This window comes from Pongo abelii, chromosome 4 (genome assembly GCF_028885655.2).
Source record: "Pongo abelii isolate AG06213 chromosome 4, NHGRI_mPonAbe1-v2.0_pri, whole genome shotgun sequence".
NCBI lineage: Eukaryota > Metazoa > Chordata > Mammalia > Primates > Hominidae > Pongo > Pongo abelii.
In genome coordinates this window covers 120,714,876-120,742,822 of record NC_071989.2, presented here as the reverse complement: position 1 = coordinate 120,742,822, position 27,947 = coordinate 120,714,876, and the positions used below count along the sequence as shown (strand labels likewise).

Genomic DNA, 27,947 nt, shown 5'->3' with positions numbered 1-27,947 from the left:
CAATGTGATTGGATTTGCATAGGTCCTTTAGGAGGCAATAAAGGTTAAATGAGGTCATAAAGGTGGGGTCCTAACCCAATAAGTTTGGAGCCCTAATAAGAAGAGGAAGAGACATCAGGTCTCTCTCTCTGCAAGCATGCAGACTAAGTAAGGAGAGGTTACAGGAGCACACAATGAGAAGGCAGCTCTCTGCAAGCCAGGAAAAGAGCCCTCACCAGAAATCAAATCGACTGGCACCATAATCTTGAACTTCCACTCTCCAGAGCTGTAAGTAAATAAATTTCTGTTGTTTAAGTTATCCAGTCTGTGGCATTTTGTTACAGCAACCCAAGCAGCCTAAAGGTCAGAAGGAAAAATCTAGCTAGGATTCTAGTCACCGAGTATGAGTTACTAATAAGCAATAGTCATTTGATAACTTAGTCATGCCCTAAATGGAGTGGCCATGGTGGCTAGTCTTTGCCATTTAGTGAGCTAGATAAAGATCAGTGAGAATAACTGAGGACCCACAGTTGGAGCATAATGCAGAAAAATGGAGGAAAAGCCAGAATGAGAAAAGATGACTTACTTGACAGACATCATAATAATGCTACTAACTGCTCCTTATTTTAATGGGTAGTTTTGCCTAAACCAATTCAGCAGTGTAAATGCTTAATTCTTTCCTTCTACCAAGGGGGAAAAAAGAACTTAGTCCCTCTGAGGGGGACTTTCAGGGAGTCCTCCTTGGATAAAAGATGTTTAAGAAAGAGGCCATTTCCTAGAGTGTTTGTTAAAAAGCAAGTTCCAAGACCCTACCTGCAGGGAAACACAGAAATCTGCAGTTTTTAAAAGTCAGATAATTCTGATGCAGATAGTCCTAGAAGTTGATTTTCAAAAACAGTTTGTCAGAAATGGTTGATGTTTTCACTGTATCACTTGTATACATCCAGCGAAATGCCACATTTTAATTATATCATGACTTAGATTCAGGTCCTACTTTCCAGAAAGATGCATAATACCTATTCGTACATTTATATATTTATACATACAAATAACATACAGACTGTGATTGTTTATTTCAGTATATTTATGCAGAGAAACGTAGACACATTGCTATTACTGAGACAATGCATCTAAAGGTAGATCATGGCCCTTCGGGATCCATCGGTTTCTGTGCTTAAAATCCTTCAGTCAAATCGTAGATGTCAGGGCTGCTAAATGCACATCCTTTCACACCTTTTAGTGGGTTGAACCCTGAAAGGAGAGAGTTCCTGTGGGCATCACCATAGGGTGTTAGAGGAAGACAGCTGTCCTTGGCTTCTGGTCAAGAATATGCAATGAAAAATGAATGTTTCAGTACTTCTGAATAGTCTGCTTAATAATTTGGAAAGCAGAATGCATCTCTCTGATGCTCACTAAGCATTTTTGGCAAGTAATTGAAACACATTTATCTTCTCTGACATTACCTAATGGAGCTATCTACTTTTCTGGAATGTGCTGAAAGTGACTGGCTAAAATATGTGCATTTTGCAGTTCTACAATAAGGTGTGTGTGTGTCCCACAGATGGAAGCAGCCCACCTTGGGCACCCAGCCTGAAAAGTGAAACTAACGAGTTCTCTAGTAGCTGTTCAGTAAGTTGTTAGTTATTTTAACCTCTGAGATGTGAGTAAGGTCTCAGATCTTTTAGGGCTGGACTCTGGGCATTAAAAATGTTTTAATTTAAGCCTATCAAAATATATTCCAGTTAAAAAATATTTCATTTTAAACTGAGTGTTAAGGGAAACAGAAGTTAATTAAAAGGAATACTGTATGTGCTGTAACCATGTTTTAATTCCTGAACCCTGAGAAAGTAGTCATAGTAGAAAAATGTGACTTATTGAGACATTTATATAAACAGCTTTAAAATTAGAATAAGAGTCTATGATGATGATGATAATGATGATGATGAAGAATAATAAGAAGAAAAAGAATTGGTCAAAATTTTTTGGTTCATAACATCTTAAGAAAGTCTCATTAGACATACATGGTCTCCAAAACAAGAAAAAAAATTTAAAAAGGTAGGGAACAGTTAAAGAAAGGCAGAATCCAGGACCGCTGCTTACATTTCATCAGTCCTCAAATTTATCTAAGAAATGTCACAAATCTTGGAAAGGAAAGGTGAAGCTGTGGGTTTTCATGGGTGCAGTCAAGTATGTACAGGCTCCTTCTAACTATGTGAAGAGAGATAATTCTAGGGGACAGGCTGCTTTCACTGTAGGGGGCACGTTCACTACTCTGATTAAAAAGCTTGGCACGGCAAAGTTTCCAAAACCTATCTTTATGAATTCATACCTCCCAATTGAACACCCAACACTGTCAGCCTAGTTTTTCATTACAAGAAAGGTGATAAAATCAAATATTGTTAAGATGGGCTCTTCATATTAAAACCTATTTGGATTTCATCCAGTTTCACAGAATTTCTGAACATCTATTGAAAACTCTGAGTAAACTCAGAGTAATCAAGAGTTGCAGATGGATATAAATATATCCATCATCCACTGTGAAAAGTGCAGCAAATACATGTTGTTTATGCTCTGGGATTCTTGTCTTTTAAGATGGGTTGCAAATATTACATGTTATGTTTTAGAGTTAAGTTTCGAGAGGAATCAGAGGAGACATAGTTAAAGCCAGTCAATATATTTTGAATTGTGACTGTTCTCATCGAAGAACCAAAAGGAATTCCCTGGGGGCAGTCTTTGAATCTCTTGTTTTCATTTTTGCTTAGGAAGTATTTACTTTCACTACTCAAAGAGAAAAAAAAAAGAGGATTTTTTTATTTCTACCCCTTCCCAAAGGGGTAGAAAAGGACTGGCTGTCGTTTCCCCTATCAGAGTCCACTATTGGTCCAGCATACTAAAAATCTGTTAAAGTGACTATATGAAAATGTGGAAAAATGGGTAGGATATAATAATAAGTTAAAGAAACTCAGGTTCTGGCTGGACGTGGTAATTCATATCTGTAATCCCAGTGCTTTGGGAGGCTGAGATGGGAGGATCTCTTGAGCCCAGGAGTTCAAGACCAGCCTGGGCAACATTGAGAGATTCTGTCTCCATGAAGAAATTTGAAAAATTAGCCAGGCATTGGTGATGCATGCCTGTTGTCTCAGCTACTCAGGAGGCTGAGGTGAAAAGATTGCTTGAGCTCAGGAATTTGAAGCTTTAATGAGTGAGTTATGATCGTGCCACTGCACTGCAGCCTGGGCAATAGAGTGAGATCCTGCCAAAAAAAAAAAAAAAAGAAACCCAGGTTTAAAATTGGATTCATGACATGATTATAATTATGTTGAAATTATCTATATATGCAGCTAAAACTTAAAGGAGACATGTGGAAAATGAGGCCAAATGATTTGTTGGAAAGTGAGATTTGGGATGAATAATTTTTATTCTAAATTTTCTATACAGTTATTATGTTGCTTGCAAAAAAATAACATTCTTTAAAAACTCTGATTGATGCTCGGAGTTGCCAAGATGGCCGAATAGCAACAGCTCCAGTCTGCAGCTGCCAGCGTGATCAACAGAGAAGATGGGTGATTTCTGCATTTCCAACTGAGGTACTTGGATCATCTCACTGGGACTGGTTGGACAGTGGGTGCAGCCCATGGAAGGCAAGCTGAAGCAGGGCAGGGCATCGCCTCACCTGGGAAGCACAAGGGGTCGGGGGATTTCCCTTTCCTGGCCAAGGGAAGCCATGACAGACTACCTGGAAAAACGGGACACTCCCCACCCAAATACTGTGCTTTTCCCAAGGTCTTAGCAACCAAAAGACAAGGTGATTCTCTCCCGTGCCTGGCTCAGCAGGTCCCATGCCCATGGAGCCTTGCTCACTGCTAGCGCAGCAGTCTGAGATTGATCTGCGAGGCGGCAGCCTGGCTGGGGAGGGGCGTCTGCCATTGCTGAGGCTTGAGTAGGTAAACAAAGCGACTGGGAAGCTCAAACTGGGTGGAGCCCACCACAGCTCAACAAGGCCTACTGCCTCTAGATGCCACCTCTGTGGGCAGGGCATAGCTGAACAAAAGGCAGCAGACAACTTCTGCAGACTTAAACGCCCCTGTCTGACAGCTCTGAAGAGAGCAGTTGTTCTCCCAGCACAGCGTTTGGGCTCTGAGAACGGACATACTACCTCCTCAAGTGGGTCCCTGACCCCCATGTAGCCTAACTGGCACACCTCCCAGTAGGGGCCAATGGACACCTCATATAGGCAGCTGCCCTCTGGGACGAAGCTTCCTGAGGAAGGATCAGGCAGCAATATTTGCTGTTGTGCAATATTTGCTGTTCTACAGCTTCCGCTGATGATACCCAGGCAAACAGGGTCTGGAGTGGAACTCCAGCAATCTCCAACAGATCTGCAGCTGACGGACCTGACTGTTACAAGGAAAACTAACAAAGAGAAAGGAATAGCATCAACATCAACAAAAAGTTCATCTACACCAAAAGCCCATCCGTAGGTCACCAACATCAAAGACCAAAGGCAGATAAAACCACAAAGATGGGAGAAACCAGAGCAGAAAAGCTGAAAATTCTAAAAATCAGAGCGCCACTTCTCCTCCAAAGGATCGCAGCTCCTCGCCAGCAATGGAACAAAGCTGGATGGAGAATGAATTTGACCAGTTGACAGAAGCAGACTTCAGAAGATCGGTAATAAGAAACTTCTCTGAGCTAAAGGAGGATGTTCAAACCCATTGCAAGGAAGCTAAAAACCTTGAAAAAAGATTAGATGAATGGCTAACTAGAATAAACATTGTAGAGAAGACTTTAATGACCTGATGGAGCTGAAAATCATGGAATGAGAACTTCGTGATGCATGCACAAGCTTCAATAGCTGATTCGATCAAGTGGAAGAAAGGGTATCAGTGACTGAAGACCAAATTAATGAAATGAAGTGAGAAGAGAAGGTTAGAGAAGAAAAGAGTAAAAAGAGACAAACAAAGCCTCCGAGAAATATGGACTATGTGAAAAGAACAAATCTATGTTTGACTGGTGTACCTGAAGGTGATGGGGAGAATGGAACCAAGTTGGAAAACACTCTTCAGGATATTATCCAGGAGAATTTCCCCAACCTAGCAAGGCAGGCCAACATTCAAATTCAGGAAACACAGAGAACACCAGAAAGATACTCTCGGGACGTACAACACCAGGACACATAATTGTCAAATTCACAAAGGTTAAAATAAAGGAAAAGGTGTTAAGGGCAGCCAGAGAGAAAGGATGAGTTAACCACAAAGGGAAGCCCATCCAACTAACAGCGGATTACTCAGCAGAAACCCTACAAGCCAGAAGAGAGTGGGGGCCAATATTCAACATTCTTAAGGAAAAGAATTTTCAACCCATAATTTCATATCCAGCCAAACTAAGCTTCATAAATGAAGGATAAATAAAATCCTTTACAAACAAGCAAATGCTGAGAGATGTTGTCACCACCAGGCCTGCCTTACAAGAGCTCCTGAAGGAAGCACTCAACATGTAAAGGAACAACTGGTACCAGCCACTGCAAAAACATACCAAATTGTAAAGACCATCGATGCTGTGAAGAAGCTGCATAAATTAACGGGCAAAATAACCAGTGAACATCATAATGACAGGATCAAATTCACACGTAACAATATTAACCTTAAATGTAAATGGGCTAAATGCCCCAATTAAAAGACACAGAGAGGCAAATTGGACAAAAAGTCAAGACCCATCAGTGTGCTGTATTCAGGAGACCCGTCTCACATGCGAGGACACACATAGGCTCAAAATAAAGGGATGGAGGAAGATCTACCAAGAAAATGGACAGCAAAAAAAAAAAAAAAAAAAAAAAAAAGCAGAGGTTGCAATCGTAGTCTCCGATAAAACAGACTTTCAACCAACAAAGATCAAAAGAGACAAAGAAAGCCATTACATAATGATAAAGGGATCAATTCAACAAGAAGAGCTAACTATCCTAAATATATATGCACCCAATACAGGAGCACCCAGATTCATAAAGCAAGTCCTTAGAGACCTACAAAGAGACTTAGAGTCCCGCAAAAGAATAATGGGAGACTTTAACACCCCACTGTCAATATTAGACAGATCAATGAGACAGAAGGTTAACAAGGATATCCAGGAACTGAACTCAGCTCTGCACCAAGCCGACCTAATAGACATCTACAGAACTCTCCACCCCAAATCAACTGAAAATACATTCTTTTCAGCACCACATTGCACTTATTCTAAAATTGACCACATAATTGGAAGTAAAGCACTCCTCAGCAAATGTAAAAGAACAGAAATTATAACAAACTGTCTCTCAGACCACAGTACAATCAAACTAGAACTCAGGATTAAGAAACTCACTCAAAACTGCACAACTACGTGGTAACTGAACAACTTGCTGCTGAATGACTACAGGGTAAATAACAAAATGAAGGCAGAAATAAAGATGTTCTTTGAAACCAATGAGAACAAAGACACAACATACCAGAATCTCTGGGAAACATTTAAAGCAGAGTGTAGAGGAAAATTTATAGCACTAAATGCTCACAAGAGAAAGCAGGAAAGATCTAAAATTGACACCTTAACATCACAATTAAAAGAACTAGAGAAGCAAGAGCAAACAAATTCAAAAGCTAGCAGAAGGCAAGAAATAACTAAGATCAGAGAAGAACTGAAAGAGATAGAGACACAAAAAATCCTTCAAAAAATCAATGAATCCAGGACCTGGTTTTTTGAAAAGATCAACAAAATTGATAACTAGCAAGACTAATAAAGAAGGAAAGAGAGAAGAATCAAATAGACACAATAAAAATGATAAAGGGGATATCACCACTGATCCCATAGAAATACAAACCACCATCAGAGAATACTATAAACTCCTCTACGCAAATAAACTAGAAAATCTATAAGAAATGGATAAATTCCTCGACACATACACCCTCCCAAGACTAAACCAGGAAGAAGTTGAATCTCTGAATAGACCAATAACAGGCTCTGAAATTGAGGCAATAATTAATAACCCACCAACAAAAAAAAGTCCAGGACCAGCCGGATTCACAGCCAAATTCTACCAGAGGTACAAAGAGAAGCTGCTACCATTTCCTCTGAAACTATTCCAGTCAATAGGAAAAGAGGGAATCCTCCCTAACTCATTTTACGAGGCCAACATAATCCTGATACTAAAGCTGGCAGAGACACAACAAAAAAAGAGAATTTTAGACCAATATCCCTGATGAACATTGATGCGAAAATCCTCAATAAAATACTGGCAAACCAAATCCAGCAGCACATCAAAAAGCTTATCCACCATGATCAAGCGGGCTTCATCCTTGGGATGCAAGGCTGGTTCAACATATGCAAATCAATAAATGTAATCCATCACATAAACAGAACCAACAACAAAAACCACATGATTATCTCAATAGATGCAGAATAGGCCTTTGAAAAATTCAACAGCCCTTCATGCCAAAAACTCTCAATAAATTAGGAATTGACGGGACGTATCTCAAAATAATAAGAGCTATTTATGACAAACCCACAGCCAATATCATACTGAATGGGCAAAAGCTGGAACATTCCCTTTGAAAACTAGCACAAGACAAGGATGCCCTCTCTCATGACTCCTATTCAACATAGTGTTGGAAGTTCTGGCCAGGGCAATGAGGCAAGAGAAAGAAATAAAGGGTATTCAATTAGGAAATGAGGAAGTCAAATTGTCCCTGTTTGCAGATGACATGATTGTATATTTAGAAAACCCCATTGTCTCAGCCCAAAATCTCCTTAAGCTGATAAGCAACTTCAGCGAAGTCTCAGGATACAAAATCAATGTGCAAAAATCACAAGCATTCCTATACACCAATAACAGACAAACAGAGAGCCAAATCATGAGTGAACTCCCATTCACAATTGCTTCAAAGAGAATAAAATACTTAGGAATCCAACTTACAAGCAATGTGAAGGACCTCTTCAAGGAGAACTACAAACCACTGCTCAATGAAATAAAAGAGGACACAAACAAATGGAAGAATATTCCATGCTCATGGATAGGAAGAATAAATATTGTGAAAATGGCCATACTGCCCAAGGTAATTTATAGATTCAATGCCACCCCCATCAAGCTACCAATGACTTTCTTCACAGAATTGGAAAAAACTACTTTAAAGTTCAAATGGAAGTAAAAAAGAGCCTGCATTGCCAAGACAATCCTAAACAAAAAAACAAAGTTGCAGGCATCATGCCACCTGATTTCAAACTATACTACACAGCTACAGTAACCAAAACAGCATGGTACTGGTACCAAAACAGATATATAGACCAATAGAACAGAACAGAGGCCTCGGAAATAACACTACCCACCTACGACCATCTGATCTTTGAAAAATTGGACAAAAACAAGAAATGGAGAAAGGATTTTCTATTTAAGAAATCATGCTGGGAAAACTGGCTAGCCACATGTAGAAAGTTAAAACTGGATCCCTTCCTTATACCTTATACAAAAATTAATTCAAGATGGATTAAAGACTTAAATGTTAGACCTAAAACCATAAAAACCCTGGAAGAAAACCTAGCCAATACCACTCAGGACATAGGCATGGGCAAAGACTTCATGACTAAAACACCGAAAGCAATGGCAACAAAAGCAAAAATAGACAAATGGGATCTAATTGAACTAAAGAGCTTCTGCACAGCAAAAGAAACTACCATCAGAGTGAACGGGCAACCTACAGAATGGGAGAAAATTTTTACGATCTACCCAGCTGACAAAGGGCTAATATCCAGAATATAGAAAGAACTTAAACAAATTTACAAGAAAAAACCAAACAACCCCATCAAAAGGTGGGCAAAGGACATGAACAGACACTTCTCAAAAGAAGACATCTATGCAGCCAACAAATACATGAAAAAATGCTCATCATCACGGGTCATCAGAGAAATGCAAATCAAAACCACAATGAGATATCATCTCACGCCAGATAGAATGGCAGTCATTAAAAAGTCAGGAAGCAACAGATGCTGGAGAGGATGTGGAGAAATAGGAACACTTTTACACTATTGGTGGGAGTGTAAATTGGTTCAACCATTGTGGAGGACAGTGTGGTGATTCCTCAAGGATCTAGAACTAGAATTACTGTTTGACCCAGCAATCCCATTACTGGGTACATACCCAAAGGGGTATAAATCATGCTACTATAAAGACACATGCACACGTATGTTTATTGTGGCACTATTCACAATAGCAAAGACTTGCAACCAGCCCAAATGTCCATCAATGATAGACTGGATTAAGAAAATGTGGCACATATAAAATATGGAATACTATGCAGCATAAAAAAGGATGAGTTCATGTCCTTTGCAGGCATATGGATGAAGATGGAAACCATCATTCTCAGCAAACTATCACAAGGACAGAAAACCGAACACCGCATGTTCTCACTCATAGGTGGGAATTGAACAATGAGATCACTTGAACACAGGGTGGGGAACATCACACCCCAGGGCTTGTCAGGGGGTAGGGAGCTGGGGGAGAGATTGCATTAGGAGAAATACCTAATGTAAATGATAAGATGATGGGTGCAGCAAACCAACATGGCACATGTTTACCTATGTTTCAAACCTGCACGTTGTGCACATGTACCCTAGAACTTAAAGTATAATAATAAAAAAAAATCTGATTGACTAGTACACTGAAAACTATAAAATGCTTGTGAAAGAAGTTAAAGAAGACATCATAAATGAAAAGATATTCAGAGCTCATGAATTGAAAGACTAAATATTAAGATGTCAATACTACCTAAAGTGCTCTATAGATGCAATGCAATCACTACTCCAACAACAGTTTTTGCAGAGACAGAAAAATCATCCTAGAATTCATATGAAATTTCAAAGGAGTCTGAATAGCCAAACCAATCTTGAAAAAGAAAACGAAAGTGAGAGGTCTCATACTTCCTGATTTTCAACCTTGCTACAAAACACAGTAATCAAACCCATGTGGTACCAGCGTAAAACTGACATATAGACCAATGGAGCAGAATAGAGTGTTCAGAATCAATTTCTCTCATACAAGGTCAAATGATTTTTGACAAGGGTGCTGAGACCATTCAATGGGGTAAAGGACAGTCTTTTCAACCAGTGCTATTGGGAACGCAGGATAACCACATGCAAAAGAATGAAGTTGGACCTTTACCTTACATCATATTCAAAAATTAACTTGAAATGGATCAATAACCTAAATGTATAAGCTGAAAGCATAAAACTCTTAGAAGAAAACATAGGGGAAAGGCTCTACGACATTGGATTTGGCAGTGACTTATTGGCTATGACACTAAAAACACAGGCAATGAAAGAAAAAATATTTAAGTTGGACTTCATCAAAAATAAAAGCTTGCGTGCATCAAAGGACACTATTAACAGAATGAAAAAACAACCCACAGAAGGGAAGAAAATATTGGCAAATCGTGTATTTGATAACGGATCAATATCCAGAATACATAAAGAACTTCTACAACTCAATAACAACAACAAAAAATTGATTAAAAGTTGAACTTGAGTAGACATTTCTCCAAGGAATATATATAAATAATCCATAAGCAGGTAAAAAGATGTTTAACCTCACTAGTCATTAGGAAAATGCAAATCAAACAACAATGAAATACCACTTTACACCCATTCAAATGGCTATTATAAAAAAAAATTCACCCAGAAAATAACAAGTGTTGGTGAGGATGTGGAGAAACTGGAACCCTAGTGCATTGCTTCTGGGAATGTAAAATGGTATGGAAATTCTTCAAAAAATTAAAAACAGAATTACCACAAGACCCAGTAATTCCACTTCTGGATATATACTCAAAAGAAGTGAAAGTAGGGACTTGAACAGATATTTATACATTCATGTTCACAACAAGCATTTCAGCAATAGTCAAAAGGTAGAAGCAACCCAAATGCCCATCAACAGATGAACAGATAAATGAAGTGTGATATATACATATAATAAAATATTATTCAGCCTTAAAAAGGAAGAAAATTCTGACATGGTATAACATGAATAAACCTTGAAGACATACTAAGTGAAATAAGTCAATCATAAAAGGACGTCTATTGTATGGGATTCCTCTTTGATGAGGTTCCTAGAGGAGACAAAATCATAGAGGCAGAAAGTAGAATGGTAGTTGCCAGGGGTTGGGGGAAGGAGAAAATGCAGAGTTTGTGTTGAATGCATACGGAATTTCAATGGGGAAGATTGAAAAGTTCTGGAAATGAATGGTGGTGATGATTGCACAAAAATATAAATGTGCTTAATGCCATACAACTGTACACTTAAAAATGGTTAAGGTGATAAATTTTAGGTTGAGTGTATTTCACCACAATAAAAAAAACTGATTAAATGCACATTTTTTTCCTCCTGTAAAACAAATCATATCAAAGTAAATACACATTCTAATTCTCTTATTCTAGGTAGTACATCCTGGGGTCCTCATTCCTATCTTTCTCTATATTCCCATTTCCCTTATCTCTGCTCTCAATAAGATTGTTGTAGATTAATTGCCCCAATCTGAGCCCTGCACATTTTCTTTTTTGACCACTTCAGTTGTCAGTTTCTATGCTGATGGATTCATCTTTGAATAACAAGTATTAAATAATTGTGTAATGTGTGTCATTGCTGTGGGCAATACGGTGGAATATGGGCCCAATGACTTGCAGCTATGCTCTGACAAGATAGGGTATTGGATGATAGGGCACATGGGACACAGACAATACCTCCAAAGGACGGTGGAATATGGGCCCAATGACTTGCAGCTATGCTCTGACAAGATAGGGTATTGGACGATAGGGCACATGGGACACAGACAATACCTCCAAAGGAAGATAATGCTTGATAGACCCACTGTGAGTAATTCGGATCAGAACTGCTTTGGGAACTTTGAGAGAGAACTGGGAGAGATGAGGTTGAAACAAGCTTTGGAGAATGGTAAGATTTGATTATATGGAGATGGGAAGCATTGAACTCAGAGAAAATATGTTAGTTTTTTATGAACATGTGCAGACTTTTTTAACCTTAGCACCATTGAGATTCTGTACTTTACACTGTTTATTGTGGGAGCTTTCCTGTACATTTTAGGATGCTTAGCATCTTCCCTGGCCTCTACATACTAGATACCAGTGACGCCCTCCTTCACCCCAATTGTAACAATAAAAAATGTCTCCAAATACTTCAGATCTTTCCTGGAGGGCAAAAAAAAAACAAAAAAAAAAGCAAAAAAACCCCCAAAACTCCCCCTCCCCACCCCAAATTTGAAAACCGCTGCTATATGGAACCTGTCTCAGGGAAACATCAATTTGAACAGGGCAGAAAGTCCATTCCTGAGAGTGTCTTTCAAAATCTGTGTATTCCAAGTGCTCATTTTGGCACCTGTTATGCATGGATAGTTTTTAAGTCTTTTGTTCATTACTGTTTAAATGGTGCTATACACAGGCTGATCCTACCTTTAAAAGAGTGTGGATAGGGAAAGCCTAGAAGCAGAAGGATCATTTAGGAAGCTTTTTTAATAGTTCGGAAAATAGATATAAAGACCTAAACTGAGGTTGTGATAATTGGGATAGAAAGGGGAAGGGTGCATGAATTTGTGTGAAGGAAGGACAAACAGAACTTGGGGGCAGGAGGCAATACATCTGGGCAAGCTGAGTAGAAGAAAAGAGAGGACCGGGTCTTCTGAGAAGATAAATCAGTGTAGATGTAAACTTAAGTCTCTTGATAACTGAGGGTTGAATGTGAACAACTTTTTGTGAACAAGTTATTAATTATTTCAAATCGTGAAAATAACTTCAAGTCAAGTTGAATGTGGAATCAACTATAGGTGAAGAAGGTAGGCAAATTTAGACTTTATTTAGTCTTTTTTTTTTTTTTTTTTTTGAGATGGAGTTTCGCTCTTGTTGCCCAGGCTGGAGTGCAATGGCATGATCTCAGCTCACTGAAACCTCTGCCTCCTAGGTTCAAGCGATTCTCCTGCCTCAGCCTCCCGAGTAGCTGGGATTACAGGCACCCACCATCATGCCTGGCTAATTTTTGTGTTTTTAGTAGAGACGGGGTTTTACCATGTTGGCTAGGCTGGTCTTGAACTCCTGACTTCAAGTGATCTGCCGTCCTCGGCATCTCAAAGTGCTGGGATTACAGGTGTGAGCCACCATGTCTGGCTTAGACTTTATTTAGTCTTCTCTCAGAAAGAAAAGATTGTAAGAAGAAGGAGAAAAGCACCGCAAAATCTTTTTTTTTCTCAGTAATACCTATTTGAGATGTCAAGATGAATAATTTCTGATTTGGGATTCGGAAATCTGCATTTGGAACTCAGCATGTCCCTTTAAAAGCTGTCAGAGAATTAAAAACTTTGTGCTTTTAAAAATTCTAAACCATTTCTCCATTTTCACAGAGGAAATACAGACAAAGCAAGGGCAAAATTTCAGCATGAGGGCCTCCCCCTGGCTCACAGCCTTGGATGTTGCTAAGCTGGTGAGCATCGTATTGTCATTCGAGAAAGCCAGCTGCATAGCTAGATAGAGTGAGCCTGTCTCTTCAATTCCAAGACTGTAATTATGCTAAAATGGGATCTTGCAGCAGTGAATATAAAGAGAAGCCTTGGAATATATCTCCTACACTAAACAACTTTATGGTTGAAAGGAAGCAATTACTAAGAACAAGATGAGACTAAGTAAAAACAGCATAACTTTCCAACTTGGGTATTGACAGTATTGTGCTGACCTCAAACGGTCTTTGCTTCCTCCCTGCAACCCACCGAAAGCCATAATAAGCCCAGCTTGCTAGCCTGATTTTTAGATCAAGTGGAAATAATTTTCAAAAATGAAACTGCCCTCCCCTCACTCAATTTAAAGCAACTTTCTAGATGGACTTAATAATATCAGTAATCCTACCAAATAGTTATCCCTGTCACCAAGACTTAGAAAGATATTAGGTATTCACGTAAGCCCTTCGCTACTTGATGAATCAGCTCTACCTTCCTAAGTTATCACCATCCAGTTGCAAGTAGAGCTGTCTGGGGATAGGAGAGATATGAAAACAGTAGAAAAGGAGGATTCTTAATTCTTTTACTTCATGATTGAAGGTGGCAGAAAAAGGAAATTTGGTATAGAACAAGATTATATATAAGATGGAAAACTGAAAATTAGATCCACCTACAATAGCGCACCCAACCGCCTCCTCATTCTGACTTTGCAGTCTGCAATTGAACAGGTTCATTCTAACCCTCTATTGGCAAAGTGTATTATAAGGTTATGTGAAAGCAGGTGGTGGTTGAGAACAAGCACCCTCAGGCCAGGTCTGCACAAGTTAATTAGATCACTTAGCTCTCTCGATAATTCTAGAACCTAAAATATCAACTTTTACCTAAATTATACAGATGGTCATGCTTGGCGACATTTATCACTCACTCTTCTGGAGGTCTTACCCAAAGCATAAGACAATAGGAAGAAATAGAATAGACGGTATTGAGAAGAAATAATAAAAAATGTCATGATCTTTAAATGATATGATTGTGTTTCTAGAAAATTTAAGATAAAGAAAAACAATGAGGTCTAATGAGAGATATCAGTAAGAAAGTCAGGAATGGCTATAAACGTACCAAAATCAATAGGTTTCTTACACACCAATAATAATGTTATAAAATATGATGTGTAAGTGAGAGGAATTATTTAATTAAATCAAGATATTTGGGTCCAACGTAACTGTATACTATGGTCATTACAAAGATGGTGTACATCTCTATAACATGACATGGAAAGATATCTAAAATGTTTGGTAAAAGGAAATAGTGAAGTCCAAACTGTGTAAAGTATCAAAGTAAATAAAATTATATATGTATACGTGTATGTGCATATGGGTGTGTGTATGTTTATACACTCATGTGCCACATAATATTTTTGGTCAACGATGAACCACATATACAACGGTGATCCAAAAATATTATAATGGAGCTGAAAAATTCCTATTGCCTAGTAATGTGGTAGCCATCATAGTGTCTTTGCACAAAGCGTTGCTCATCTGTTTGTGGTGATGCTGGTGTAAACAAACCTACTGCACTATGAGTCATATACAAAGTATAGCAATACAATTATGTACTGTATAATACTTGATAATGATAAACAACTGTTACTGGTTTATGTGTTTACCATATTACACTTTTTATCATTATTTTGGAGTATACTCCTTCTACTTATATATATTAAAAGGTTGACTGTAGGCAGGGCGCAGTGGCTCATGCCTGTATTCCCAGCAATTTGGGAGGGCAAGGCAGGCGGATCACTTGAGGTCAGGAGTTCGAGAACAGCCTGGCTAGCATGGTTAAACCCCATCTCTACTAAAAATACAAAAATTAGCAGAGCATGGTGGCACGCACCTGTAATCCCAGTTACTCAGGAGGCTGAGGCAGGATAATCACTTGTACCTGGAAGGTGGAGGTTGCAGTGAGCCGAGATCGTGCCACTGTACTCCAGCCTGGGCACCAGAGAGAGACTCTGTCTCAAAAAAAAAATAAAGAAAAAAAATTAACTGTAAAACAGCCTTGGACAGGTCCTTCACAAGGTATTCCAGAAGAAGGCATTGTTGTCACAGGAGATGACAACTCTATGTGTGTTATTGCCTCTGAAGACCTTCCAGTGGGACAAGATGTGGAGGAGGAAGACAGTGATATTGATGATCCTGACCCTGCTTAGACCTAGGCTGATGTGTATGTTTGTGCCTTAGTTTTTAACAAAACCTTAAAAAGTTAAAAAAAAAAAAAAAGGAAAAAACCTTATAAAATAAGGATAGAAAGAAAATATTTTTGTACAGCTGTACAATGTTTCTGTGTGTATGTGTGGGTATTTTAATTTTATTTTTTAGAGATGGGGTTTTACTATGTTTCCCAGGCTGGTCTAGAACTCCTGGGCTCAAGCGATCCTCCAGCCTCAGCTTCCCAAAGTGCTGGGATTACAGGCATGAGCCACCATGTCCAGCAGTGTTTTAAGCTAAGTGTTACTATAAAAGAGTCAAAAAGCTTACAAATTTAAATATTTATAAAGTTAAAATGTTACAGTAAACTCAGGCTAATTTATTATTAAAGCAAGAACAAATTTTAAAATAAATGGAGTGTAGCCTATGCACACAGTGTTTATAAAGTCTACAGTAGCACACAGTAATGTCGTAGGCCTTCACAGTCACTCGCCACTTACTCACTGACTTACGCAGAGCAACTTCTGGTCCTGTAAGCTCCATTCGTGGTAAGTGCCTTACACAAGTGCACCATTTGTTTTCAAATCTTTTATGCTGCATTTTTATTGTATGTTTTCAATGTTTAAATACACTAATATTTACCATTGTGCTACAATTGCCTACAGTATTCAGCACAGTAACCTGCTGTACAGGTTTGTAGCCTAGGAACAATAGACTATATCTATATATACAGCTATATATAGCCTAGGAGAATTAGATTATATATATGTAGTCTAGGTGTGCAGTAGGCTATATGATCTCAGTTTGTGTAAGTATACTCCATTATGTTCACACAATGATGAAATTGCTTAATTTCTCAGAATGAAGAATGTATTCCTTCAGCAGGGATATATTCATTTCTCAGAACTATCCCTGTTGTTAAGTGACACATGACTGGATATAAAGAATACATAATACATACATATGTATCTGGAAAAGAATCTGGAAGAACATAACCCATCCTTTTAAAGTGGTTTTCTTACACGTGGGGAAGAGCTGGAATTATGGCTTTCTCTTTCTCTAGTCTATATTTCTTTAATATTTTTACACTACAATTATGTATTATATTTGAAATCCAAGGAAGAGAGCAAGTGCAGTGGCTCACATTTGTAAACCCAACCCTTTGGGAGGCCAAGGCAGGAGGATTGCTTGAGCCCAGGAGTTCAAGACCAGCCTGGGTAACATAGGGAGTCCTGGTGTCTTAAAAAAAAAAATTATCCAGGCAAGGTGATGCGTGCCTGTGGTCCCAGCTACTCAGGAAGATGAGGCCGGAGAATCGCTTGAGCCTGGGAGAGCGAGGCTGCAGTGAGGTGTGATAGCACCACTGCACTCCAGCCTGGGTGACAGAGCTAGACTCTGTCTCAAAAACAAACACACAAAAAGCCAAAGAAAGCAATGAATACTAAAAATCTAAAAAAGAAAAATTAAATGTTAAGAATCTTTTTGAGCTCTCCGTTTATAGAGAATTTAAAAGCTTACCTCCTTAAGACTGAAATTGAAAATGAATAGCTACCAAAGTGGGAATAGAATGTTCTAAGCTTCAGGCCAGTAAGAAAAGTAATTATGTGCTAATATTGTTAAATCAAAACATATTTTAAAAGATAGACCTAGCATTGGAAATTTCCTATTTTCTCTAGTGTTTAAATCAACCTCTTTAAACATTATATATTTTTCTGATTATGTCAGTAATTCATGTTTATTTCAAGAATTTAGAAAATACCAAAAAGAACAAAGAAGGAAACAGAAATAACCTATAATCATGTTCTTCAGAGATAACCAAAATTAATTTTAATATTTTTGTGTATATATAGTACCCTTTAGTCTTTTAACACTTACGTATATTTTTAAAAAATAGATCATAACTATTTTCATCTGACAACACATAATGAAGGTGTCCCCTTGCCATTGTTTAGAATAGCATTGAATATTACCATGACTTCTTATTTTTTTAAGAAATATTACTATAATCCACACATTTATGTTAAATTTTTTAGTTAAAAAAATTAGAAACAGGCTGGGTGTGGTGGCTCATGCCTGTAATCCTAGCATTTTGGGAGGCCGAGGTGGGCGGATTGCCTGAGCTCAGGAGTTTCAGACCAGCCTGGGCAACACGGTGAAACCCCGTCTCTACTAAGATACAAAAAATTAGCCAGGCATGGCAGCGTGAACCTGTATTTCCAGCTACTCAGGAGGCTGAGGCAGGAGAACCGCTTGAACCCGGGAGGCGGGAGTTGCAGTGAGACAAGATCACTCCAGTGCACTCCAGCCTGGGCAACAGAGCGAGACTCTGCCTCAAAAACAAACAAACTAAAAAGATACATGAGTCAAAGGACTTTTTCTGTGTTATTTACAGCTATGTCCCCAGTACAGGGGACAGAGCCTGATTCTTAGAAGAGAATAAACATTAATGAATGAATCTCATTTCCCCAGGCCAGTAGGGCTTAAGCCTTAGTATATATAAGTATTATCAGGAGAACTTGTTAATGTACAATTCCAAGATCTCAGCCCCAGAGATATTGATTCAGATGTCTTTGGTGGGGCCGGAGTGATTCTGATACTGGGACCAACCGTTGGGAAACACTGCCTTAAGCTAAATACATAGAAGAATTACTGGATCAAAAGCATAAAGGTTTTGAAGACCTCTGATTTATATTGCTAATTTACCTTCCTAAAAAGTTTTGTCAACTTACTGCTTTAAAGCAAGCTCCTTCTACCTTGTGACATGTAAAACTGCCTATTTCGTGGTCTCTCATCAACACTGTGTATTATTGATTTTAAAAATCATGACTGATTTGATAGGAACAAGGAAGAAAAAATAAATAGCTTTTCATTAAAGATACAGAAAGTCATAAAAGAAAGTCACAGTCATCTAAATTCACACCATCCGGAATGAACTACTCTTACCTCTTGGCATAATTCTTTCTAATCTTTTTTGCTTTTTTTTTTCTGCTTTATTGAGGCTTAGTTGACAAATACAAATTGTATATATTCAAGGTGTACGAAGCGATGATTTGATATACATATACACTGTGAAATGATTGCCACAACTAAGCTGATTACCATATCTGCCACCTCACATAGTTACCTTTTTTTGTGGTGAAAATACTTAAGATCCACTCAGTAAATTTCAAGTACACAATACATTATTACTAACTATAGTTACCATGCTATACATTAGGTCCCCAGAAATTATTCATCTTATAACTGCAAGTTTGTTCCCTTTGACCAATATCTATTTTTTCTACTCCCTCAATTTTTGCTTTTTAAAGAAAACAATCATTATTGTTGTTTTAAAAATGGTACAGGCTTATTACAGAGAATGTGTATAATGAAAAAGAACAAATACGAAGGTTAAAAACAGCCCAGATTGCACCATGTAGACATGATTAGACTTAATATAAGAAATGACTTTAGACATCTTTCTCTCTCTTCTTTCTTTTATTTACTTTTTTAATGTTAATTTTTAAAAACTTTTAGGTTCAGAGGTACATGTGCAGGTTTATTATACAGGTAAATTGTGTGTCATGGAGCTTTGGTGTACAGGTTATTTTGTCACCCAGGTAATAAGAATAGTTCCTGATCGGTAATTTTTCCATCTCTCCCTCCTCCCACCCTACATCCTCAAGTAGGCCCCAGTATCTGTTGTTCCCTTCTTTGTGTCCATGTATATTCAACGTTTAACTCCCATTTATGAGTGAGAACATGTGATATTCTGTTCCTGTGTTAGTTTACTTAGGATAATGACCTCCAGCTCCATCCATGTTGCTGCAAAGGACATGATCTCATTTTTTTTTTTATGGCTGTGTGGTATTCTATAGCTTATATGTACCACATTTTAATTATCCAGTCTATCACTGTTGGTCATTTAGGTTGATTCCATGTTTTTGCTATTGTGAATAGTGCTGCAATAAACATATGCATGCACAAGTCTTTATGGTATAATAGAGCTATTTATATTCCTTTGGGTATTGTATTAGTCTGTTTTCATGCTGTTGATAAAGACATATCTGAGACTGGGGAGAAAAAGAGATTTAATTGGACTTACAGTTCCACATGGCTGGGGAGGCCTCAGAATCATGGTGGGAGGCAAAAGGCACTTCTTACACGGCAATGGCAAGAGAAAATGAGGAAGAAGCAAAAGCAGAAACCCCTGATAAACCCATCAGACCTTGTGAGACTTATTCACTATCATAAGAATAGCATGGGGAAGACTGGCCTCCACGATTCTATTACCTCCCCCTTGGTCCCTCCCACAACATGTGGGAATACTGGGAGATATAATTCAAGTTGAGATTTGGGTGAGGACACAGCAAAACCATACCAGATATATACCCATTAATGAGATTGCTGGATCAAATGGTAATTCTGTTTTAAGTTCTTTGAGAAATCATCATGCTGCTTGCCACAATGGCTGAACTAATTTACATCTCCATCAGCATATATAAGTGTTCTCTTTTCTCTGCAACCTCTGCAGCATCTGTTATTTTTTAACTTTTTAATAATAGCCATTCTAACTAGTGCGAGATGGTATCCTTGTGGGTTTGATTTGTATTTCTCTAATGATTAGTAATGTTGAGCATCTTCTCATATGCCCTTTGACTGCATGTGTGCCTTCTTTTGAAAAGCGTTCATCCCACTTTTTAATGGGATTGTTTGTTTTTTGCTGTTAATTTCTTTAAGTTCCTTATAGATTCTGGATATTAGACCTTTGTCAGATATATAGTTTGCAAATATTTTCTTCCATTCTGTAGGCTGTTTACTCTGTTGATAGTTGCTCTTTAGTTTAATTAGGTCCCATTTGTCAATTTTTGTTTTCGTTGCAATTGCTTTTGGCATCTTCATCATGAAATCTTTCCTGGGGCCTATGTCCAGAATGGTATTTCCTAGGCTGTTGCCCAAGGTTTTTATAGTTTTAGGTTTTGCATTTAAATCGGTAATCCATCTTCAGTTGATTTTTGTATATGGTGTAAGAAAGGGGTCCAGTTTCAGTCTTCTGCATATGGCTAGCCAGTTATCCTAGCATGATTTATTGAATAGGGAGTCCTTTCTGCATTGCTTGTTTTTGTCAACTTTGTCGAATATCAGATGATTGTAGGTGTGTGACATAGTTTCTGGGCTCTCTATTCTGTTCCATTGGTTTATGTGTCTATTTTTGTAGCAGTACCATGCTGTTTTGGTTACTGTAGCCTTGTAGTGTAGTTTGAAGTTAGGTAGTGAAATGACACTGGCTTTTTTTTTCTTTTTTTTTCTTAGGATTGCCTTGGCTATTCTGGCTCTTTTTGGTTTCGACATGAATTTTATTGATCTGCATATGTTGAAACCTGGCATCCCAGGGATAAAGCATACTTGAATGTGGTGGAGTAGCTTTCTGATGTGTTGCTAGATTTGTTTTTGTAGTATTTTGTTGAGGATTTTTGCATCTATGTTCATCTTTTGCCTGATGTTTTTGTATGTGTCTGTGTGTTTCTGCCAGGTTTTGGTATCAATATGATGCTGGCCCCATAGGATGAGTTAGGGAAAAGTCCTTTCTTCTCATGTTTTGGGAACAGTTTTAGAAGGAATGGTACCAGCTCTTCTTTATATGTCTGGTAGAATTTGTCCGTGATTCTTTCTAGTCTTGGGTTTTTTATGTTAGCAGGCTTTTTGTTTTTACTGATTCAATTTTAGAACTCATTATTGTTTGGTTCAGGGATTCAATTTCTTCCTGGTTCAATCTTGGTGTATTTCCAGGAATTTATCAATTTCTTCTAGGTTTTCTAGTTTGTGTGCATAGAGGTGTTCATAGTAGTCTCTCAGGATTTTTTTTGTATTTCTGTTGGGTTAGTGGTAATGTCCCCTTTGTCATTTCTCATTGTTTTTATTTGGCTCTTCTCTTTGTTTTCTTTGTTAGTCTAGCTAGCAATCTATCAGTCTTATTTATTCTTTCAAAGAATCCAACTCCTGGATTCACTTATCTTTTGTATGGCTTTTCCACATCTCAATTTCCTTCAGTTCAGCTTTGATTTTGGTTATTTCTTGTCTTCTTCTAGTTTTGGGGTTGGTTTCTTCTGGCTTCTCTAGTTCTTTCAGTTGTGATGTTAGGTTGTTAATGTGAGATCTTTCTAACTTTTTGATGTGGGCATTTAGTGCTATAAATTTCCCTCTTAACACTGCTTTAGCTGTGTCCCAGATATTCTGGTATGTTGTATGTTTGTTCTCATTAGTTTCACCGAATTTCTTAATTTCTGCCTAATTTCATTATTTACTCAAAAGTCATTCAGGAGCAGGTTGCTTAATTCCCTTGTAATTGCATGGTTTTGAGTGATTTTTTTTAAAATCTTGATTTCTATTTTTATTGTGCTGTTGTCTGAGAGTGTGTTTGGTATCATTTTAGTTCTTTTGTATTTGCTGAGGATTGTTTTATGCTTGATTGTTGGCCAATTTTAGAGTATGTGTCATATGGCGAAGAGAAGAATGTATATTCTATTGTTTTGGGGTAGAGAGTTCTGTAGATGTCTGTTAGGCCCATTTGGTCAAGTGTCAAGCTCAGGTCCTGAATATCTTTGTTAGTTTTCTGTCTTGATGATCTGTCTAATACTGTCAGTGGGGTGTTGATGTCTCTATTTATTGTGTGTGTGGGTTCTAAGTCTCTTCACAGGTCTCTAAGAACTTGCTTTATGAATCTGGGTCATCCTGTGTTAAGTGCATATGTATTTAGGATAATTAGGTCTTCTTGTTGAATTGAACCTTTTACCATTATGTAATGCCCTTCTTTGTCTTTTTTGACCATTGTTGTAATGCCCTTCTTGTCTTTTTGACCGTTGTTGGTATAATGTCTGTTTTGTCTGAAATTACAATGGAAACCTCTGCTTTTTTCTGTCTTCTCTTTGCTTGGTAATTTTTTCTCCATTCCTTTACTTTGAGGCTATGGGTGTCATTGCATGTGAGTTGGGTCTCTTGCAGACAGCATACAGTTGGATCTTACTTCTTTATCCAACTTGCCATTCTGCCTTTAAATTGGGGAATTTAGCCTGTTTACATTCAAGCTTAATATTGACATGTACAGATTTGATCCCATCATCGTGTTGTTAGCTGGTTGTTATGCAGACTTAATTGTGTGGCTGCTTTGTAGTGTCAATGGTCTATATACTCAAGTGTATTTTTGTGGTAGCCAGTAATGGTCTTTCCTTTTGACATTTAGCACTCCCTTAAGGACCTCTTGTAAAATAAGTCTAATGGTAACCAATCCCCCTAGCATTTACTTGTCTGAAAAGGATTTTATTTCTCTTTCACGTATGAGGCTTAGTTTGGCTGGATGTGAAATTCTTAGTTGGAATTTCTTTTCTTTATGAATATCAAATATAGGCCCCCAATCTCTTCTGGCTTGTAGCATTTCTGCTGAAAGGTCTGTTTTTAGCTTGATGGGGTTCCCTTTGCAGGTGACCTGACCCTTCTATCTAGCTGCCTTTAACATTTTGTCTTTAATTTTGACCTTGGAGAATCTGATGACTATGTGTCTTGTGGATGATCATCTTGTATAGTATCTTGCAGGGATTCTCTGCATTACCTGAATTTGAATGTTGGCCTCTCTGGTGCGCTTGGGAACATTCTCATGGATGATATTCTCAAATATGTTTTCCAAGTTGCTTGCTTTCTCTTCCTGTCTTTCACGGATGCCAATGAATTGTACATTTGGTCTCTTTACATAATCCCATGTTTTTCAGAAATTTTCTTCATTCTTCTTTATTACTTTTTATTTATTTTTGTCTGACTGATTTATTTCAAAGAACTGGTCTTTGAGCTCTAAGATTCCTTCCTCAGTTTCATTGATTCTGCTGTTAATACTTGTGATTGTATTATGAGATTCTTGAAGTGAGTTTTTCAGTTCTATCAGATCCGTTTGGTTCTTTCTTAAAATGGCCATTTCATGTTTACTGTCCTGTGTCATTTTATTGTGTTCCTTAGATTTTTTTTGGACTGGGTTTTGACTTTCTCCTGAATGTCAATGATCGTCATTCCTATCCATAATCTGAATAACATTTATGTCTGTCATTTCAGTCACTTCAGATTGCTTAAGAATAGGGGGACTAGTGTGATTATTTGGAGGTAAGAAAACACTCTGACTCTTTGAGTTGCCAGAGTTCTTGAGCTGGTTCTTTCTCATCTCTGTAGGCTGGCCTGGTGATCCTTCAATGCTTGAAGTTGCTGTCCTTTGAATGTTTCTTTTCTTTTTATCTTCTTTGATGCCCTGGGGGTTTGATTGTGGTAAAAGGTGGGTTCAGTCAACTGAGTTCATTTCTGGAAGATTTTAGGGAACCAAGGCCCAGGTCAGCACCTCTGGTCTGCATATTCTAGCTTTGTGGGGCTAGTACCAGGTCCCTGCCTTTGTTCTCTGGCCCTTTGAAATTAGGAACCTGCTGCACTGGAGGAGCCAAGGTGTTCTTGGTCTACTGGCCACAACACTCCAATGAGTGGTACTAGCCAAAGTGCTTCACAGGGGGTGCCAGCAGCCATGGCAGCATGGCAGAGTACATGTGCCTAGACATATTTCCATGCATGTCTACAGATGGATGAATAAAAGATAGACAAATAGATGGCTGGCTGGCTTGTTGGAGAACAAGAGTGGAATACTTCTGTAAAAGTCAGAATAAAAATGTCACTTGTGTTTAAAAAAAAAATAACAAAAACTGTGACAAGTAGAGCCAAGGAAGGCCATGGAGAGAAGGGTTCACATGCATAAATACTTGGTGACAAAAACTATCACAAAAGACTGCAAAAACCACAACCTTGCACAAAGGCCATCACAACCTTACACAAAAAATACTTCTGCGAGAATATCTGCCCCCAACTGCCTGTCCATACTTGGACCAGTGTCACCCTTGTTATTGATCCTTGTAACCTAAGGAAAATTATCTCAAAACAATTATGTAATCCTCCTCATTTTTCATTTAAAAGCCTTTGTCTTCCTTTACCCCCTTGAATACGCATATAGTTTACATGGCACACACATTCCCATTGCAATGCTTTATTCCTGAATAGGTATAATTTTCTTTTAGAGACTCTGTCTCTGTTACTTAGGTTGACACTTTTATAAAAGTGGAAACATACTACAGATAATCATGGGTATGCTATCTTTTATATTACCTGGGGTCTACTCTGTCTTCTGGGATTTTGTTAATTGTTCTATATCAGGGTTCATACTTCCCATTTGAGCATGTATTCTGTTCTTTTCATTGGTTCTTAGGTTGGGTTATCTCAGAAGGAGAACCTGAGACAAGAAAGTGAGTGGAAGCAGTTTATTTGGGAGAAAGTCCCAGGAAGCACTGGTAGGTGAGTGGAAAAGTGAGGAAGGGAAGGGAAGAAAGCCAGTAAAGGGTGAGCCAGTAAAAGGTTACTTTTGTGGGCCATAGGAGCAGCTCAATCCCACCAGGGATCTCTGGGAGGCAGTGCAGAACATATATCAGAGTTACTGCAATTGAGAGTGGAGAAATTGGATATTTATCCCACCTGTTGTCAGTCATTGGTTGAGCATTGCTGGGAGGAGGCATTAACTTCCCAGCACTTTCTGTCTGCCCCACAAGAGGCCAAATGGGCTCTGCTGATCAAAAGAACCCTCAGAGGTTGGGTGTGGTGGCTCACGCCTGTAATCCCAACACTTTGAGAGACCAAGGCAGGCAGATCACTTGAGGTCAGGAGATCAAGACAAGCCTGGCCAACATGGTGAAACCCCATATCTACTAAAAATACAAAAAATTAGCTGGATGTAGTGGCACGTGCCTGTAGTCCCAGCTACTTGGGAGGCTGAGGCAGGAGAATCGCTTGAATCTGGGAGGTGGAGGTTGCAGTGAACCAAGATCATGCCACCTGCACTCCAGCCTGGGTGACAGAGTGAGACTCTGTCTCAAAAACAAAACAAAACAAAAAAACCCTCAGCTGTAGGTGGTTGCAGTTGGAAGCTCAAAAACCAGATATAGGAATTGTGAATGCTGAGGGGGTGTGGGAAGGGCCCCAACACTGTTGGTATTATTCAGGAGTTTTGGATTGTTTTCCTTATTCAGTCTGGAACCCTGGAGCCTTTCATACTTTTCACAGCATCAGAGCCATTGCTCACTTCTCTATTTATCCTTTTTCCTCCAGCATTTATTCCCATCATTTCTCAGTCAGAAGATGAGAGAGATACACATACGCCCTCAGTACATATATTCTGTCTTGATCTGGAGGTTTTGGTAAGAATCCTCAAGATTTTGTTGACTGTCTTGTACTGTTTCTGGGGGCAGCAGTAAAGGTAGGAGCTGAGCCTTCCTGTGTATCTGGCTTCTCTGTTCTGTTCTAGAAGTTGGTGCTCCTCCCAAGCCCTTCCTGCCAGTTACCTCTCACAGTTTTTAAAGTTATCAAATGATGATTTAAAAATGTGTCCACAAATTCTTTGACATTCTTCCTCCAAAGGGCAGAGGCTAATTCCCCTCCTCCTGAGTGTGGGCTGGACTTGATGATTCTCTTCTTTTTAATTAATCAAATTATTTGTAGAGATGAGGTCTTGCTATGTTGGCCGGGTTGGTCTTGAACTCCTGGCCTCAAACAATCCTCCTGCTTTGGCTTTCCAAAGTGCTAGGATTACAGGTGTGAGCCACCATGCCTGGCCTTGATGATTCTCTTCTAATGAATAAAATACAGTGTAAGTAAGGGTATGTGACTAGCAGATCAAAAGCATCCCGATTTCCCCCAGCTTGCACTCTTGGATCACTGACTCTGAGGGAAGCCAACTACCCTATTGTGAAGCTACACACCAACTCTGAAGTGAGATCCACAAGATGATTCTGTGCGCCGGCCCGAGGAATGAAAGCCTCTAGACAACAGCCGCATGAGACAGTTAGAAAGAGGACCTTCTAGCACCTGTCAAGTCTCTAGACGGCAAAACCTGAGCCAGAACCACCCAGCTAAGCTTCTCCCACGTTCTTGGCTCACAAAAGCTGTGAAAAGAAATGTTTGTTCTTTTAAGCCATTGAGTTTTGGGGTAATTTGTTAAGTGGCAGTAGATAACTATTAATAATAAAATTGTATTAGATTTTTCCATCTCCTAGTTTTGTTCTTTTTGGTAAATTTAAGGCTGACTTTTAAAAATATTTTTTGCTCTCCTTTTAAAATGCGTAGTTTTTCACATTTCATATTAAGCAAGAACTTTGATACTAACTCTTTGCCTCAAATTATGGCGTAATATGTTAACCTTTGCTTTTCTTTCTTTCTTTCTTTCTTTTTTTTTTTTTTTGAGACGGAGTCTTGCTCTGTCACCTAGGCTGGAGTGCAGTGGTGCGATCTCGGCCCACTGCAAGCTCCGCCTCCCAGGTTCACGCCATTCACCTGCCTCAGCCTCCTGAGTAGCTGGGACTACAGGCGCCCACCACCGCGCCTGGCTAATTTTTTGTATTTTTAGTAGATACGGGGTTTCACCGTGTTAGCCAGGATGGTCTCGATCTACTGACCTCGTGATCCTCCTGTCTCAGCCTCCAAAGTGCTGGGATTACAGGCGGGAGCCACCGCGCCCGGCCTAACCTTTGCTTTTCACTCTCTTTTTTTTGAAACAGGGTCTTGTTCTGTCACCCAGGCTGGAGTGCAGTGATGCATCCTCAGTTCACTGCAACATCCGCCTCCTGGGCTCAAGCAGTCCTCCCATTTCAGCTTCTTGAGTAGCTGGGACTTCAAGTGCATACCACCATGCCTAGCTAACTTTTGCATTTTTTTTTTATTTTTTAATATAGAGATGGGGTTTTGCCAGGCTGGTCGTGAACTGCTGGACTCAAGCGATCGATCTGCCTTGGTCTCCCAAAGTGCTAGGATTATAGGTGACAGCTACTGCACCTGGCCATTCCTTTTTATTATACGTAGTCATTGGGGATCTGGGGCAACTTTCGTCATTTTATTTCTGTGACAACAGTGAAGAGGTAATTTATTCAGTGTGTCCTTCCCCCTCACATTTTACCTATAAAGAGAACAATGTGGAGAGGTTAATGCTCTTAATTCATAGAGACACTAACAAGTTCTAGACAAAAGAAAGCTTTAGTGTAGCCTCCAAAAACCTCTTCAACTTTTGTGGTTTTTTTCCCACCTACTTCTAACAATCCTCTTGGATTCTCTGGATTCTTAATAACTTCAGTCACTGACACCACTACTGCTCTCTCCTGGTTCATACTGATTAGAAGTGGCTGTTCCTCTACATCACCAGGTTCATAACCTCAATTTTCTC

The 27,947-nt window shown here is 38.8% G+C and overlaps 1 long non-coding RNA gene across 1 annotated transcript; it reads left to right on the top strand.

The window, feature by feature from the left end:
- Nucleotides 1-80: 80 nt before the first annotated feature.
- Nucleotides 81-26,783, top strand: LOC112133379 (uncharacterized). The gene is made up of 4 exons (XR_008525438.2): nucleotides 81-267; nucleotides 24,951-25,036; nucleotides 25,844-25,932; nucleotides 26,433-26,783. It is a non-coding gene; the product is annotated as an uncharacterized LOC112133379 (long non-coding RNA).
- Nucleotides 26,784-27,947: the final 1,164 nt, after the last annotated feature.